Source organism: Columba livia, chromosome 18, assembly GCF_036013475.1.
Source record: "Columba livia isolate bColLiv1 breed racing homer chromosome 18, bColLiv1.pat.W.v2, whole genome shotgun sequence".
In the NCBI taxonomy this organism is placed as follows: Eukaryota; Metazoa; Chordata; class Aves; order Columbiformes; family Columbidae; genus Columba; species Columba livia.
In genome coordinates, this window is record NC_088619.1 from 4545926 (window position 1) to 4562857 (window position 16932).

The 16932-nt window shown below is 47.8% G+C and overlaps 1 protein-coding gene across 3 annotated transcripts in view; it reads left to right on the forward strand.

Moving 5' to 3' along the window:
• The window catches only part of TEKT3 (tektin 3), a 74774-nt gene that overhangs the window by 38585 nt on the left and 19257 nt on the right, over nt 1-16932 (forward strand). Inside the window, exon 2 of one of the 3 annotated variants that reach the window (XM_065034561.1) lies at nt 2175-2271. The exons of 1 other annotated variant lie outside the window; for it this stretch is intronic. The gene's annotated coding sequence lies outside the window, so the exon portion shown is untranslated. Of the gene's footprint in view, nt 1-2174; nt 2272-11870; nt 14684-16932 lie in introns of those variants that run through there. One more of the 3 variants, XM_065034564.1, reaches the window with a different exon arrangement.

The window sequence follows — 16932 nt, forward strand, 5'->3', positions numbered from 1 at the left end:
GCTTGTCTTTGGAAGGGGTTGAAGCTGGGGATGAATGTCCCACTTGGATATATTTTTTTTCTTAATATTTTTAAAATCTGATCTGAAACAAGGAACCCAATTTTGGCCAGCAGTTGGATCTGAACACAGACTCCGTTTCAGGAGCTTGTCCCCGAGAGCATCCCCAGTTTTGCTCAGTGGAAAATTCATTAGCAACACGTTTGATGAATGAGGCTGTGTTCTGACACAAACATTTCAGCAACCAGCAAAGCCCCGCTGGGTTATATAGGATTTCATGACACTACGTAAACACCCAGGAGGGCGAGTGGGGAGGCTGGTGGGTGGTGCTGTCTCTGCGCAGCTTTTGCTGGTTTTCCTGTTACCCTTTTAGACTTCCTGAGGTGCTGGTTGTTGCGAGGGCACTTTGGGCTGCAGAGCTGGTGAATGAGTATTTTGGTGAGGAACAAGAGGACGGGTGAGCCTGGGGGGCTGCGCGCACCTGGTGTGGGTGGCTGTCCTGCTGCCCCCCCGCTCCCCAGCAGCTTTTCCAGTGCTTGGGGGGGTCCTCAAGTTTATTTCTTACTTTGGGTTTTGACCTTGTTGCCTCTGAAGATTTGCTTTCAGATCCTAACCAATGTGGATAATTTTTTTTTCCAGGCTCTTTTTTATTTTCCCCCAAAGTTTTCTCATGCTAAAGGGAACAGAATCTGGGATCTGAATTTTTTTACTTTTCCAAACAATTCGTTTCATATTGACTTAAGGGCAAATATGCTCTCTGCAATCCAATGTAAAGACCTGCGGAGCCAACAGCTCCTTCAGAGTGCTTTGCAGTGGTGAAATGAAGGACTAGACCCTGGTCCTGCCCTGATACTTATGACCAGCTACTTAAGCACATGATTCCGAAGCTCCTGAGCACCAGCCCAGTGTTGGAACAGGTCATCAGAGCTCCTTGTGTAATTGCACTCATGAGGAGCGAAGCTCCGTTCCCTGCGGGTGATGGGTTCTGCATCGCGCCGGGGCTGCTCGGGGCCGTGCCAGCTGTGTTTGCTGACCGCAGGTTGGTGGTTCTGTGCTTGGCCGCCCTCAGCAGCGTTCGCCGCTGGCCCCGGCAGCGCTGAGCACGCTGGTCACGTTACTCCGACCTTCTCCTGTTACAGGGCTTTTTTTCACTGGTAGCTATAAAAAGCTTGTAGTGAAATAAAAACCACAGCGTAGCTCCTGATTTTGCTGGAGGGATGTTTCTTTTCCTTTATAAATGGAGTAGAGGATGAGGAGAAGGGGTGTGTGTGGAGTCTGTGTATGCATCAGAGGGAACGAGGGCTGTTGGGGCTGTGTCCATCTATCCATGTTTGACTCCTACCATCTCCCCAGGGAACCATGTCTCCTTCCTTAGCAAAGTGCTGAAAGTTAGATGAGACAAATCCGGACTACTGAGTCATTTAAGATCAAACTTCAAGTGTCACATAAGCAGAGAGCCTCAGAGGTACCCCTGGGTGGATGTTCTCCAGCCATGCTTCCCTGGGCATGAGGCATTGCTGGTCCAGATTCAATTGCATCTGCAGGATGCACCTGGGTTTGCAGCCCAGAAGGCAAATCATATATTGGGCTGTATCACCAGCAGCATGACCAGCAAGTGCAGGGAGGGGATTGTCCCCTCTGTCCTGCTCTGTGAGACCCCTGCAGTGCTGGTCCAGCTCTGGGTCCTCAGCACAGGACACACATGGACCTGCTGAAGCGGGTCCAGAGGAGCCACAGAAATGATCCAAGGCTGGAACAGCTCTGCTGGAGGACAGGCTGAGAGAGCTGGGGGGCTCAGCTGGAGAAGAGAAGCTCTGGGGAGACCTTATTGTGGCCTTTCTGTACTTAAAAGGAGCTGATAAGAAAGACAGGGACAGACTTTAGAGCAGGGGCTGCTGTGATAGGACAAGGGGTGATGGTTTTAAACTAAAGGAGGGAGATTCAGGCTGGGCATGAGGAAGAAATTGTTCCGCCTGAGGGTGGTGAGAGCCTGGCCCAGGTTGGCCAGAGAGGTGGTGGATAAACCATCCCTGGAGACATCCCAGGCCAGGCTGGACGGGGCTCTGAGCAACCTGAGCTGGTGAAGATGTCCCTGCTCATGGTGGGAGGTTGGACTAGATGATGTTCAGATGTCCCTTCTAACCCAAATCATTCTGTGATTCTATATTTATTTGCAGAAGGGGCTCCTGCCTGTGTGGGATGGTTTGTCACAACTTCTGTGTAGCTTCTGATGCCTCTCAGTTTCCCTTCTGCTGAAGTTTGTCCATCACAGAGGTATGTGCAGATGCATGTGTTGATGTGTTCTGGTCCTCCGGGAAGGTGATACAGAGACTGTGAGATCCCCAGCCAATTCAAGATGGCCTTGGTGAGCTGGAGTGAGGACAACAGGGACACTATTAATAATGCAGAGCATGTAGGGAAGAAGGAGAATGTGAGTGAGATTCATTGGTGGAAATAGCAATGGAGAATATAGGAATATGCGTCATGTCTTCCAAAGAGCGGTGAGATGCCTCGCCGAGTCCCATGAGTTCACATGTGTTCAAATTAGCAGTGTCTCTTGGAAATTAGACAAAAATGTGAAGTTGAATTGTTGAAAAAGTTTACTAGGATTTTTTTTTTTAAGCCTTTGGAAAAACGTCCATTTCTCGAAATCTCTCTGGCCTGTAAACGTGGTGTCCAGAATGTTTCTGAGTTTCAGAACAGACTGTCAGAGAGGGAGATGGACACCCACTGGTCAGACTGGCCGTGGGACAGGCGCTATGCCCAGACCTTCCCAGTTCCATGTCCTTTGAGCTGAGATTTACCATGCCCACCTTTGTGAGATGTCCACATTGTCCTTAGCCATCGCTGGGAGGAAAGGTGAGAAGACCTGAAAAGGGTGAGAGATGCCCCAGATTTCACCAAAAAAGAAGTGCCCTGGAACAAAACCAAGCCTGGGAACCTCATTTTGTTCCCACAGATGACTTTCTTTTTTTTTTAAAATTAAATATCAGTGCTTATCAATTGCAACTTAAATTTTGGAAAGGGTCTCTCTTTTCAGTAGTCTGAAGGTAAGGATGTTGTTGTCTCCAGTGCTGTGGGATTTCCAGCAGGCAGGTTATGCTTCTGAGGCCAAGTGCTTCTTTATGGCCAAGTGCTTGTACACCCTCCTAGTAGTTTTAGTCGCAGCTATTGGTGTCCTTTAGCATTAGAACACCTGGTATTTCTTGGTGCTGGAGAAATCCAACCTTCTCTGGACTGTGCTTTTTCTTTCCATGCCATCACTTCCAGGCTCTGTTTTTGCTTAGGATCTGGGTGATTTGACAAAGGGATGTGTAGATGGGCAGAGAGGAGCTTGGAGGACATCTAAGGGCCAGTTGTCCTGCTATGCTCCACTAAATGTTTTCATCTGGTTTCTCTTTCTTTTTTTCCTATAAAAAGTATTGAGAGCATTGTGTGGAAATATCCCAGCATGGTATGGGGGGTCTGGAGAAGTCCCCAGATGCTTTAGGGGAGCTCCAAGTGGCAGATGTTTTGAGAGCCATCACTGAACCACTTCCTCAGCATGGAGCTAGGGGGAGGCACCGTCTTTCAGATGCGATAAAATCCAGGTCCTTGTGACCCTTAAAAATTCTAAGATGCTTTTTGCAAGGATAGAGATGTTAAGCCCATTTTCATGGCCAAGTGCTTGTACACCTTCCTAGTAGTTTTAGTCGCAGCTATTGGTGTCCTTTAGCATTAGAACACCTGGTATTTCTTCCCCAGAGATTTCTGTGTTTTCTTTAGGAATGATTGTCACAGGAGAGATACTATATTCAGATTATTTCAAGCAATTCAGGAACCTTTGGGTGCATTAATTATGTAAACGACAGTAGTGGGGGATTTTCCTGAACAGGAGCAAGTGATGCACTGAGGAGTTCTCGCCTGTCTCATCCATAGGTGCTGCTCTAGTCCCTGCTCTGGCTTCTTTATATCAAGTGAAACTGTTGGTCTGACAGTAAAGAGGTTTGAAAAAAATCAGTTTTAGGGGGAACTCCCACAGTGGTGCAGGATGGAGATGCTGTAGCCATGTGCTCCATGTCCAGTGCTGTCTGTAGGCACCTCCTTCCAATCCTGTTGTGGCCCTCTGAGCAGATAAGGGTGAGCAGATACCTAAAAACATGTTGCAAATCCAGGATTCCCCTCTAGAAATGCAAAACTTTTGCTTTTGCCTCAGTGCAGTTTCTTTTCAATCTCTGCAGGAGAACAAGTGATTAAAACCATTAGCACAAAGCATTTAGAAGATGCCACCTTGAGCTATAGAAGAACCAACACTTAGTACATTAGTTCCATCATCCCTCTGTTGCAATAAAAGCATCTCCCAAACAGTGTTGTAACATTTGAACCCCCGCCAGTCTCACCACGTTGCTCATGCAGACAATGAGTTTAGATGCGTGGGGCTTTCTTTGTAAGCACGGATATGTGAGGAAGCCTGGGTATTAGATATTAGGAAAAAATTCTTCCCAAGAAAGGACTATCAGGCATTGGAACAGGCTGCCCAGGGCAGTGCTGGAGTCACCATCCCTGGAGGGGTTGAGCAAACACAGAGATGAGGTTCTCAGAGACATGGGATAGTGCCAGGGTCGGGTTAACGGTTGGATTCGATGATTTTGAGGGTGTCTTCCAACCAAAATGATTTTAGGATTCTAAGTCACTCGAATGTGCGGACGGTGGGAAATGGACCACGAGCTCCTGTGGGGGCTGTATGGGTGTGGGATGCAGCAGTTGGAGCATCGATGCTGGGGGGGAGCGGCTGTAAGTGGGTGCGATGGGAGAGGGAAGACAGCAGCCTTGGCTGAGCGTGGGGTGAAGCCCTGAGGACCAGAACTCAACCTGCAGTCACCTTGGGACTCCCCAACCCTGGTATATTTTTGTTGTTTCTTCTTTCCACCGGTAAAACTAATTTTCCTCCAGAAACCTGCATTTCAGCATGCATGTGTTTTTAACCACATGCACGTGAAGAAGAAAACCAGAGATGTAATCTGCTACAGCCTCATTCATGGGCCCTTTTTTTTTTCTCTGTAGGACCACTGGTCCACACCTAAGGCTTCTTGGCTTTAATTTTTCTCTTTCATGAATCAGGTCTCATGGGAGGAAACTGTTGGGTAATACAACCATTTGTTTTGGCAGTTGCCTGCGGGTGCCGGCCCTCCAGCCTTCCTGAATGTGTGCTCAGATGTGAACTGCTCAGCCCAAGGGCTCGGCAGGGCCTTGATCTTTAACCTTCATAAAAAGCCGGTCGAAATAATAAGTGGAGGAACCAGCTCGTTGGTGTTCACTGTGCTCTGCCAGCTCTGAAATGCAGAGGCCAGCACCGAGCCACATCCTGCAAAGGAGAACTTGTCTCCAAAGCTGAGGTTCCTCACATCTCGAGGTTTCCTTCTGTCTCACCCTCCAGCCATGACATGGTCCTTGGCCTCTGTTTGGGGGGGCCCTTTGCTCCCAGCCTGCCTGCATCAGTTTGCAATGGCTCCAAACCCCATGCTGAGCGTTTCTTGGTAGCAAACACAGAAAACGCCATAATTTCTCAGGAACCCCAGTTCATGAGGAAGAAATTGTTGGCCCTGAGGGTGGTGAGAGCCTGGCCCAGGTTGGCCAGAGAGGTGGTGGATGAACCATCCCTGGAGACATCCCAGGCCAGGCTGGACGGGGCTCTGAGCAACCTGAGCTGGTGAAGATGTCCCTGCTCATGGCAGGGGTGCTGGGGAGGTCCCTCCAACCCAAACCATTCTATGATTCATAACAAAGTTGGGTCCTGGCTATATGAGTAGGAGATGGGATCAAATCCCGTTATAAACACTTGTCATTATCACTCTAAGCCCTCTGTGAACCTGCCTTCACACCTGACTCATGTTCGTAAATGCCACCAAGGGCTGGAAGCCATCGGTCTAAAATTGATCCCTAAACCAGATGGCATGTGGAAAATTCAGGTGGCAATCAAATGGAAAAGATAGCAACTAAATGTTCAAGAAATATGGGTGTGACTTGGTATAGCTGGGTCATACAGCACCGTGCTGCAGAGAACTGACTGGGCTTCCAGCTGGAAACCCTGCGTAATAACATGGCTTACAACAATTTATTTAGACACTAACAGGGACCCTGCCTATAACAGGATTCTTTCCCCAACCCCTGTCATTGTGCAAGGCTGCCCTGTGGCTTTGGGATGCCTGAGTGCAATGAGCTGTAGGAGGAAAGTGTTTAATTTATCCAGCCCTGTAAGAACAGAAATCTCCTCCAGAGAAATCCCCTGTCTCCTCTACCCTGCACACTGCAAGAATAAGACATCTAAACTTTCATAAAGTTGTTCAGAGTTCCCTTCCCTAATCTTCTCACAGCTCTCTGTGGGGTGGATGCAGCATCTGCTCAGGAACAGTTCTGGCTCCTGTGTTTCCTAACATAATAAAATGCCGCTTTGCATTATCTGTCTTTAAGTATATATAGTCCAATTCTGACAACACATTATCTTAAAATTGTGGTTATATGCAGTATTTGTTCCATCATTCTTTTTCACCTTTTATTTTTTTAATATGCGAAGGAAAGGGAGGCAAAATTGCTATGAGCTACCTGTTTAATTTCTATGGAAGGAATACATGTTGTTATAATAATCACATAATCAGTCATTTTCAGTTCAAGTATTTTATGGCCTATTACATTTTCAAATATTTTATTTAATGTGATGGTGTGTTTTTTTGTGGGTTTTTTTGTTTGTTCTTCTTCCATACACATTTTAGAATCCTTATCTTAAATCCAAAAAGTCTTTCCAGGACTACTTTAGTATTTTAGCAAATATTAAAGGAGAAGAATAGCACAATCTGACAGCAAATTAAATTGTTTTGGGAAACTTTCCATTTTGGCAGCGTTAGCTTTATGGTGGGACTCAATGATCTTAAAGGTCTTTTCCAATCTAATTGATTCTATGACTTGTCTCCCATGCTCCCACCCTGCAGCACCAAGGATGCGGTGACAGTGACAAGTGGCACTTGTTGGGAGGAGCAGAGCCCTGTCAGTAGGAGCTGGGAGTCTCCCCGAGATGCTGCGTGACTAAACCTTTTACAACGCTGCACCTTGAGACAGTGTTTTAGGGCTGATGAACTAAAGGTAAAATATTTTGACGTGTTCCTCCCAGGGAGGGCGCTGGGAGGGACCAGCCATGGCTGTGCATGGGCCGGTCCTCGCTGGGAGTGACAAGGTTGGTGTCACTGGTTGTCGCACAGGGAGGTCCCCGGGGAGTGCCAGGTTTATGCTGGGGCTCTGTCTCTGATTGCCCCAATAAATCACTTTGCAGGGCTGATACCAACAGATAAGATGGGAATTATTCCCCCTGACAAACAGCTCTGCCTGGGAGGTTTCTGTTGGTGTTGTGGTGCAGATTTGTGCTGCTTTTGTACGGAGGTGAAAAATCAGCTAGTTAAATGTGAATATTATTCCACTAGAAAATGTTTTAATCCAAAATTATTTGATGGGTGGCTGAAGAGATGTAAAGTTTAAGCCAGAAGAATGCTCAGGATTTCTTTCTTCCTTTCTCTCTGATTTTTTTGTGCTTATTCATCTGTGGAGATTTTTAAAGGTGTTTTCACTCCAGAAAGCCCTGGTGCAGTTAGCTGAAAAGCCCCCATGTTGACTCTGATGGTGCAAAGGCAGATCTGCCCATTCTTATTAGAGCTGTTTCCCCCCTGTCAGACACAGACTGATGCTCACGGGCAGCCTTGGAGCTAAAACCAATTTTGACAGAAACCATTGGTGTAAAATGCACAGAGTCCAGCAAGCTGCTTCCGAATCTGCAGCAGATTTTGTGACAGGGTCCTTTCTTACTTCTTGACTTCTACAACTACCTGAAAGGAGGTTGCACCATGGAGGGTGTGTTGGCCTTTTCTCCTGAGTAGCAAGTGAAAGGATGAGAGGAAATGGCCTCAAGTTGTGCCAGAGGAGGTTTAGATTGGATATTAGGAAAAAATTCTTCCCAGAAAGGGCTGTGGGGCATTGGAACAGGCTGCTCAGGGCAGTGCTGGAGTCACCATCCCTGGAGGGTTGGACAGACACGGAGATGAGGTTCTCAGGGACACGGGGCAGCGCCAGGGTTGGGTTAATGGTTGGACTCTACGACCTTGAGAGGCTTTTCCAAACAATTGATTCTATGTTTCTATGACTTGTCTCTGCCCGTTTGCATTTTGGTCAGCTGGAAAGGGCTTGCACAAAAATCTGCTTGCATGCAGTACAACGCCCACGGGCAGCTTCAAATAGCAGCGATTTAGATACTATTATAATTGCAGGCAGCCTGCTGCGATTGCAGCCTTGTGATGGACGGCAAAGTGGAGCGTAAGTGAATTGGGAAAAGCAAGAAGCTGCTGGCCACGTTGTGGGTGATGCAGCCTGAGATAGGGTTGGGCTGCAGGCTTCCCCACACTTTGCCGCCATGTCCTCCTTGCATTCCCCGCATTGTTTCACTGGCACAGGCAGCATCCCCAGCCTGCTTTTGGGATGCCGTCTGTCATCCATCACTGGCCGGGGTGCCTCGGTGGGAGTGTGGGGCTGGGACAAGGGACGCCTCTTCTCCGGGGCTGTGGGGCACTGCAGGAATGCGCTAATTGCTGCTGGGACAAAAGCTGATCTGTGGGTGCTGCGTACCCTGTGCTGATCCCTCCCTGGCCCCACTGAACGCTCCCAGCGGTTTCTGCCGTGTGCTCTGCACACACTCCCAGCATATTTGCAAAGCACTTAGATTTATCTTTTCTCGTGCTGTTCTACTTAAAAGGCATATTTGGGGAATGCCAAAAGTTCGCCTGGAAAAAGCATTTCCTCCTCCTTTTTAAATACAGAGGGCTGTTCACTCAAATCTGCTGTGAGTAATGCTACCTGCAATTTCAAGCAGTTTTCTTAAGAAAAATTACCCCACGCTCCCCAGATATTTACTACTGTCATGTTTACCAGGCTCCCTGGTGTCTGATGATTCAGCAGCACTCTTTGCTCTTTGATATGTATTTTTTTTTCACCTGCAGTTTTTGCTGAGGCAGCGTTATTTGCCTCATCTCCGTGCCAGCACATTTGGGCGGGTTGCTTTGTCTCTCCTGCCTCCTCTGTGTCCCAGTGGAGATCAGACACAGTGGGTACAGCTATGGGTACCCTGAGGAGCAGCACCAGCATCCCACAGCCATGTGCTGTGACTTCCCTGGGATGCTGGAACGCTTCAGCAACCTGTTTTAATCCCTCAACACCACTGCTCAGGGCAGCAGGGAGTGATTTAGTGGCTTTTCCCAGGGAAAAGGAGCAAAATCGTGTGTGAGTTGAGGCCACGACAGTTTGAGTTACACTGGGAAGTTTGTGCCAAGAATGCTGGATTGTGGCTCACTTTGCAAACAGGTTCAAAAAGTAGAAGGCATTTGTTGCAGAAAGGCACATGAGTTGAGAGAAGGGAACGGAGCTGGTGAGGGTCTGGAACACAAGTGCGATGGGAGCGGCTGAGGGACCTGGGGGTTCAGCTGGAGAACAGGAGCTGAGGGGAGACCTTCTGATCTCTGAACTGCCTGAAAGGAGCTTGGAGCCAGGGGGGTCGGGCTCTGCTCCCCAGGAACAAGTGACGGGACCAGAGGAAACAGCCTCAAGTTGCGCCAGGGGAGGTTGAGATTGGATCTGGGGAACAATTTCTTCCCCAAAGGGCTGTGGGGCATTGGAACAGGCTGCCCAGGGCAGTGCTGGAGTCACCATCCCTGGAGGGGTTGGACAGACATAGAGATGAGGTTCTCAGGGACATGGGTTATGGTTGGTCTCTATGATCTTGAGGGTCTTTTCCAACCAAAGTGATTCTATGATTCCACATGGAGATAAAGTGAGTGTGTGCAGGAACCGGAAAGCCAGTCCATGGGTATGTGGGCCAGCAGCTCAGCCAAGTGCACCCATGTCTGCATGGGGACGGCAAAAGGACAGCTGTGTTGTGCACATAGGGGGTCTCTGGGTTCATGGCTGGGCTTAGACAAGAGATTAAACCTTCTGGATATGGATGAGCCTGCTCTGTGCCAGCCCCACCATCCTAGGGCTCTCAGAGTCCCCTGGGTGCTGCTCCAGTTAAACCTCCTCTGCACAGAGGTGGGTTTTAACTCGAGATCCTTCATTAGTCTTCCACCGGAACCCCCTTTGCCAGGACACGTGTCCTCATGGTGTGGAGGTGGCACGGGTAGGGTGATGGGCTCTTTTGTTTCTATGTGCAAAAATCCATTGAGCCAAAGCAGGTGCCAGTCAGCCGCAGTGTGGGGAGGGCTGTGCTGGGAATGTCTGTGTGTTGTTCCTGAAGAGCAACGCTGAGCAGGAGGCTCAGCTGGGGTGAAACTCCTCTCTGCACAAGAAGCAAATGTGACATTGGCTCTGGCTTGCTCCCAAGCCCTTATGGTGTGTTTTGTATGTGCGCTGGCACTTTATGAGCCCTCAAAATAAGCTGTCTCCAGTCCCGAGATTAGGCTTTATTGCAGGTGGCGCTCATAGCAACGTCTCTGGCTGTGTTTGCCTAACAATGTCCATCATGTTTTTATTTGATTACAATCTTGCCGAAGTGTGGCCATTAGCTTTGACGTTTTTCATGCTGTGTGTCAACTCCCTTTTCTCTCTTCGGAAGCTTTCCAGGGAAGGGTTTAGCTGTTGGGAAGAGCAGAGCTGGGGCACTGCCCCTTGTAAATCCGACCACGTCACCTTTCAGCAAGCAGCACAGTATGCGGTCCTGACTGTCTGGGTGATGTTCTGGGCCAATATTTCTATATTCATAGACTGTGTTTTAAAAACACCTTGGACATTGTGATCCTCCCCTGGTTAAAAGCCATACCTGAGTTTGCAGTGCCGCCCGCCTCAGCACTGCTTTGGGGGATGCTGGCATTGGCAGAGGGTGCTTTTATCCTGCTTTTGCTGCAAAATGTGATTTTGCAGAGGCAGTTCAGGGTTGGACCATGCCTTGTACTTCATCCTTGTCTCCATTTTCACGTTGGTGGGCACCAAGTTAACCTGTGTGAGCAACGTGTCCCTTTAAGGTGGCATAGTGCTGCTGCATTTGGGCTGCACCCAGATCAACCCACCCTTGGAGAGTGGCTCTCGTTTTCCTTTTCCCTGGGATTAATGCAGGAATATCTGTCAGCAGATGGTATAAGCTGCAGAAAACCAAACCCATGTCAAGTTCCTGCAGAAGATAAAGAGAAGACTGAGAAGGAAGATCTCCTGTGGCTGGGGAAGGGCAGAGCGAACACGTCAGTAGGGTGGATGGATGGGTTGTATGGCACGGCTGTTCCTGGAAGGCACCAGACTGGCCTGGCTTCACTCAACCTGCCCATGACAAATGCAGCCTGATGTAATTATTTTTTTTTTTAAAGTGTCTGGATCTTGTTATTAGGGAGCTTTACAAATGGCCAAGGCCAACAGACAGACACACAGGTCACTACTGAGCCATCAAGCCTGAGGGAGAGCACGTAGCGAGTTGGCTGGTGAGAGGGTCCCAATGCCTTGTCTCTGCTGAGCCCTGTGCTGTCAGTGCCCGGTTGGTTTGGTGATGCTCAGCGCAGGGTTCTGGGGTCTGGCATAGAATCACAGAATTGTTTGGGTTAGAAGGGATCTTCCCAGCTCCTCCAGTGCCCCCCCTGCCATGAGCAGGGACATCTTCACCAGCTCAGGTTGCTCAGAGCCCCATCCAGCCTGGCCTGGGATGTCTCCAGGGATGGTTCATCCACCACCTCTCTGGCCAACCTGGGCCAGGCTCTCACCACCCTCAGGGCCAACAATTTCTTCCTCATATCCAGCCTGAATCTCCCTCCTTTAGTTTAAAACCATCGCCCCTTGTCCGATTGCAACAGTCCCTGCTCAAAAGTCTGTCCCCATCTTTCTTTATTGGCCTCTTGTAAGTACAGAAATAAGGTCTCCCTTGTTTATTGCTTTTACTGGGAAGCTGGTGTTCTTGTTGCAGATGAGACCCATGTTGTGGTCACAGGCTTCCAGGGTTAAAGTCAATTGAAAGGTAGCTTGTTTTGGAGGCAGTGAAAGAAGGTAGCTCTCCTGGAGTGCCAAATATTGATAGCTGATGAAGGAAAAGAGTGTTTTTGTTGTTATAAAATGGCCTGTAATGCATAGCTCAGTGTGGCATGTCAGGCCTGTTATGGGGAGGGAAGAACCATCTTGCCCTGCAGAAATGGGTCCCAAGGGCCTGTGATGCTTCAGGGCCCACCCGAGCCCTGAAGGAGACACCGAGATACCCTCTGGCACCCTCAAAAGATTTTCCCTTCTATCTTGTCTGTGGGGTGTTCCCAACAAAGTGGCATTTGCTCCCGAAAATGCTCTGAAGGCAGAGAAAGTGCTGGTAACTGGGTGCTGTAGAGCAAACAAAACTTATAGTGGCATTTTCAGTCATTGCAACTAATTGTTCTGCAGTCCCAATCCATTCAGAGGTGGTTTTCATCATCTTTTGTGTCCTCTGGATCCCAACGTACAGCAAATTCCCCTCACTGACCCTGTTCTTTCTGCACTCCCTTAGAGTATGTTGCTGCATTTAGCAAAGTATTCAAATGACCTTGTGTTTAGATATATCTATATATATATCTCATCACATTGCCTCCAGCACGGTCAAGTCACATAAAAGGCCTATTGCACGTTTTGTTGGTAGTGAGAAACAGAGGTTTTGCCCGTCAAACACAGCAAAAGTTAGTTATTTAATCCAGGGTAGCCTTTATGTGCCAATATTCAGGATTGGAGTAAGGTTGGAAAAACATGATCTCAGTTTCTGTCTTCATTGCTTATCTGTTGGCACAGCTTTTTAACATCAGCAAATAAAAGATGGGTATTTTGGGGGATGAATAGGATGGGACTATCTCAGTTATTAAAGCCAATGGATAATTTTTCACAGTATAACTTTCCATATGAAAAAGCAAGTTAATTGAATTTAAGCCATCTAGTAGAAATGTGCTGATTCCAACAACATTTTCCAGCAGCAAAAAAAGAAGTTGAAATATTTTGTTTGGACAGTATCAAAACCCCAGCAGAAGCAGAATATTTCTGTTCCATCACTTAAATTAATTTCATGTAATGTAGGCCATACATTTTAATATTGTATTGTCTTTGTAGATTGTATAATTCCATGCATGTGCAGTGCATAGTCTAAGAAGTGCATAGGAATGAAGAGAGTCGCTGGAGTGAAACACTGTAATGGCCCTAAACTGATTGCTGGGAGGAAATGTTGTTTCTTGGCAAACCCAAGAATTCTAGCTTTTTATGCAGAATCCCTTAATGTCAGGATTTCCCAAGTAATGGAAATAGCAGTTCTCAGCCAGCTCTGCTCAGGATGTGGTCTGTGTTAATTATTCATCGGAGGCAGATATAATTGGAGATAACTCAGAGGAAACCTGGGGTAACACCACGGCATTAAAGTCATGTCACATTTCCAGGCTGGCTGGGGACTCGGAGCAGAGGGGGACGGACAGACACCCCTCTGAAAGACTGCCATGGTCTGACAGGGGCTCAGGGTGTGTCCCAGGCCCTGCAGCTCTGTGTGTGTCCCCAAGACCCAGTGTAACCGCTGCAAAAACCCTGTAGAGCCCCAAAGCTCTTCGTGGCTCTTGGCTCTGCCTTGCAGCTGCTAAAGCAATAACGGGGCTGCTGCTGCTGCCAGGAGCCAGAATCAGCTCTTGTTTGCTTTGGTTAGCGAAAATCCTGAAATCCTTACAGCATATAGAATCATAGAATGTCCTCAGTTGAAAGGGACCCACACTGATCATAGGACAACCCTGAAATTCACACCATGTGTCTGAGGGCGTTGTCGAAATGCTTCTTGAATATTGAATATTTAGAAAGGCGTGTTATGACAGCACAAGGGGTGATGGTTTTGAACTAAAAGAGGGGAGATTCAGGTTAGACATTATGTCTAAAAGCTGTTTTCTGTCAAAAAGGGTTTTGATGGAAAATATTTTACTAAATCTATTTGAAGCTGATACAAAGTGTTGCCAAGAAAGAGGGAAGGAATAAACCCTGTGGCAGCTACTCAGCACATTAAAGAAAATGTCACCCGACTTTCCAGAGCCTCAGGAGGGTGGTTGGGTCGCCCTGATGCTGGGGCAGCCACAGGTAAATGTTAAGCTAATAAATAAATCTTCACATAGCAGGAGAATATAACCTTCAAACTGGCATAAAGCTTTCCAAATATCATTTGGCCTGTTTTCTTTAAAGGAAGGAAGGCTCTTAATTCCAGCATTCCAACCCAAAATAGATGTTTCTAAGAATATCCCATCCCCATCGTGGGGCAGGGTGCCGTCAGGAGGAAAAAGGGTTGGGGGAAATGAGAAGTGTTTTCCCTAAATAGCCAGCCTGGAATTGCAAAGTGATGGGTTTCAACTCTGACCACGGTGATCGCTCCCGGAGCATTCAAGCCCGTTGGGGTGACTTGGAGCTGCTGATGGCCCCTTGGATGGGGACCAGAGTGGCTCAGCAGCTCTGTGGGTTGATGGAGCCATTCTGTAGGGACCTGCAGTGGATTTGCATTGGTGTCCTCCCCACGCAGTCACTGGGGCCAGGGGAGGCTGAAAACCCACAGGGATGCAGTCTGGAGCATGGAGAAGATGCCCCGGCTGTGGTCCGTGTGTCCCGGCAGAGAAATGAAAGTGTCCCGTGGAAAAAATGCGGTTGGACGGTGTGACCTGCTGAAGTCTCTTCCACTGTGAGTTATCTGTGATTGGTGATACCGAGCGGGAGGATTTTGTGCATGGTTGTACGTGCTGGGTCAGGGAGGACTCTTGTTCCTGTCTCTTTTGGTTTAAAAAGTGCAATGCTGAAGTATCCCAGGTCCTGTGAAGTTCAACACAAGCTTGGATGGATGGAGTCTGTAGTTCCACTCCTTTTCCCTAGAAAATACAGGTTTGCATCATTTGAAGAGTTTTTACTTTAATATTTCCCTTTTGGGATCACATTTTCTATGCAAATATGAGTTTTAGAAAGGAATCTTGGAGTGAGATATGATTTTCTCATATAACCTTACAGTTGTAAGAATTGCAGCTTTAAGAAAAGTACTAATTTTCATGGCACTTTTAAGGAAACAATAAAAACTAACAGCACAGGCAGGTCCTTCTGCCCTTGTTTCCTTTCTTTCAGCACTGGCAGAAGAATTTAAATCTCACAAGTTATAAACACCCTGAGATGCCTAGAGCTTAACATCTCCTGGAGGTGCAATCTGCATCTTCCCAGTTCCTGCATCTCATTCCTGTTCCCAGTACCTCCCTCCCGGAGCTGCGTTTGAAGCTTTTCTCTGTGTCTCATTGATGTTACATTTGAATTGAGCTTTTCCCCAGAAGTCAATAACTGGATTCAGGTGACACCCAACAATAAATAGCGTAATCTCAGGTTTTCCCAGGGTGCTTGTAAATATAATGATATCAGCTTTACAGAATCGCATCTTTAGTTTAAAAGCAATATTTTGGGGGATGCCACGTGCCTGGTGGAAGGTGTAATTCATCCTGGTTTGTGTCTACAGGGTATCTCCATGGTTGTACAGCTTCCCTTGGCACTCAGTGGACATAAACAGGTGATTTTGGGGGCAGAATCACTCCCTGCCGTGATGGTATGAAATGTTTAAGAAAGTGAATGAACTTCCTCTGCTTTTATAGCCCAGCTTTACAACCGAGATGATTTATGTATTCAGGTGGGTTTGAAAAATGTTGGCCTAAAACCAGGCAAAACCCACTGGGTTTGGCCAATTACTCACTTTGTATTTTGGGCCCTTCTCAAATCAACTCAAGGTGGGTGTAACGAAACCGCAAAAACCCAAATCTGAAAGATAGCTCGCACGAAACCTTGAGAAGCCCCTAGGAACCGAGTCTCATGCTCTGAAGAGAGGGAAATATAATAAGGTGGAAAAATGCGAGCTCCACCAGGCTGCAAACCTGAAACCCTTCAGTGCTTATTTGCGAAAGATCAAGCCAGAGAGCTGAGCTCCTGCCAAAATTTCCGCTGCGGGAAGGGCTGGTCCAGCCCAAGCTGCCTCCTTCCTGCTGCTGGCACACACCGAGAACAAACCCTCCGCAGAGATAAGGGGAAACAACATTTCCACTGAGATACTGCTTCAAACGCACCACATCCCATCGGTGAGGAGGTCCTGGGGCTGCCGCTCTCTGCTCCGCACGGGTGCAAAGGTCTTGTTTTAGTGACAAAAATGGCTCTTTGGGGCATCTTTGCTCTAGGTGATGCCAGCTGGAGTTTGCTGTGCCAAAGGAATATGATTCAGCCAAAGGTTTTTGTTCCATGCGATGCTCCTGCCCTTGTTTTCAGACCCAGCTGCCAAAGCGTGTTTGGGAAAACAAGGACATGAAAGTACCAGGTTGTCTCTTCTTTGTTTTCCTAAATAATCTCCAGGATATCAGTCACTTTTACCTCCATACATCTCCTTTGCAGATCACCCAGAAGATAAAATAAAAACCCCAGGGCCAGAGGATGTGGTCAGAGAGAGCAGAGCCGATGGCAGCGGAGCGGCCAGGGCACATACCATCCATCTCTCCCTGTCACCAAACCACCCACCATTTATTTTCCCCCTGCTCTGAGCCCAGGTTTTATTCACTGATGCCTCCGTTGTACTCGGGAGCCTCTCTGCTCTCCTGAGCTTATGGAAAACATCCTTCCTCTCGCCCCAGGTGGGACAACACGGTGCTCATGGTCTCCAGCCTCGCACAAGCCCATCTGCAAGCAGAGCCTGCAAAACAACAGATAAATTATTTATTTTCCAGTATTTGTGCCTCTCTTCCTTATATTTTGCCCCTGAAAACGGGCACGAAGGGCTTCTCCACAACAACATACGTGGCCCTGCACTTCTGTGCTGGGTTTTTATAGCTACTTGGCTCAGGATAAACTTTTATTTTATTTTGCTCTAGCCTGGAAGTCACTTTTTAAGGAGCCGCTGCCCATAGCTCCAGCCTTGGC